General features: G+C 43.7%; 1 long non-coding RNA gene across 1 annotated transcript; it reads right to left on the bottom strand.

Annotated features, from left to right (window-relative positions):
• Window positions 1–212: 212 nt before the first annotated feature.
• On the bottom strand, window positions 213–1,155 carry LOC112944360. The gene is made up of 3 exons (XR_003248757.1): window positions 1,076–1,155; window positions 932–990; window positions 213–266 (listed from the first exon to the last, which is right to left on the bottom strand). It is a non-coding gene; the product is annotated as an uncharacterized LOC112944360 (long non-coding RNA).
• Between the last annotated feature and the right edge of the window lie 10 nt (window positions 1,156–1,165).

Below are 1,165 nucleotides of genomic sequence, written 5' to 3'. Positions count from 1 at the left end.
ATAGGTTGCAGGGAATTCATTTTTCTGGTGTGTTCAGCCAAACAAAGGAGCTGTGAATTCCACTCAGTGAAGATACCAATGGAAAAGAAAGGAGATAAACAGGGATTTCTAAAAGAGGCATTTAGAAGACCAACCTGCATCGTGCATCCCCAGAAGGATCCGCTGCCTGGGAGTCATAACCAATGTATTTGATGCCAGCGTGTATTTGAAAAACAGGCAAAACTCAAATATGCCATTCAGACAGAGGAGGCATGCAATGGAAAGCTCTAGAAGAAAGAAAAAAAACCTTTTATCATGCTAAATGGCATGAGCATGTGCAATAACTTACTTTTTTATCTGGAAAAAGAACACATTAAAATTTTACGTTATTATAAGCGCTACTAATAACTGCCATGCTGAGGATGGGGGGAATACTTCTTTACAGGTTCTTCTTACGCAAGAACCAGGAGAGACAAATCTCCTCTCTAGATTAAAATTCATCAGTCAAGGTATTTTCCAGGCACAACACACACCGCCGCAATGAAGCTTCAAACTCTTTAGCAAGGCTTTTCTGACAAACCTTCCATCCCTCATCTCCACCTTTGCCTCACTCTTCCCCCTTCCCATCCTCTAGGAGCATTCGATACAGCTACTTGGGACTCCACTCATGGGAAAGAAACGTTCCTTATCTGCAAATGTCCCGCAGCCCCACAACACAGCTGCTAAGAGACTCTTCCCTGGCACTACAGTGAGGAAATTCCCACAGCATGAATGGGGGGAAAAGAAAAGAAAAGAAATCCTGGGTTTTTGGGGTTTTGTTTGTTTGTTTGTTTTTTGTTTTTTTTTTTTAAGCTGCCTGTAAAATAATTTCCCCAACAAGAAAAYGGAAACACAAATTGTTCCGGCCTCCCCAAAACTCCCCAAATCTCACTGACGGGCAGTGACAACTCACCAATATACCAGAGAGGCCAGAAGGGCATATTGAAGTAATAGCCGAGAAATTTTCCAGGCCTGAAAAGGAAAAAGAAAGAGTGAAAAACATGCTCTACAAGGCAGGATGTTTYAYRTVATGGAGCCRGATGAACAAGCAACATACACGTGAGTAGAGAGCATCCCTGCAAGGCAGAGATTCACGAGGCCCCAGGCCCAGAGCACCTTCCGCTCCCCAGCCTCTCTCCTCAGCCTC

The sequence above is a fragment of the Nothoprocta perdicaria genome, unplaced genomic scaffold (genome assembly GCF_003342845.1).
Source record: "Nothoprocta perdicaria isolate Ctin4 unplaced genomic scaffold, notPer1 scaffold_166, whole genome shotgun sequence".
NCBI classification, from domain to species: Eukaryota; Metazoa; Chordata; class Aves; order Tinamiformes; family Tinamidae; genus Nothoprocta; species Nothoprocta perdicaria.
Note: the sequence above shows the minus strand (reverse complement) of the source record. Positions and strands in the feature narration are given on the sequence as shown.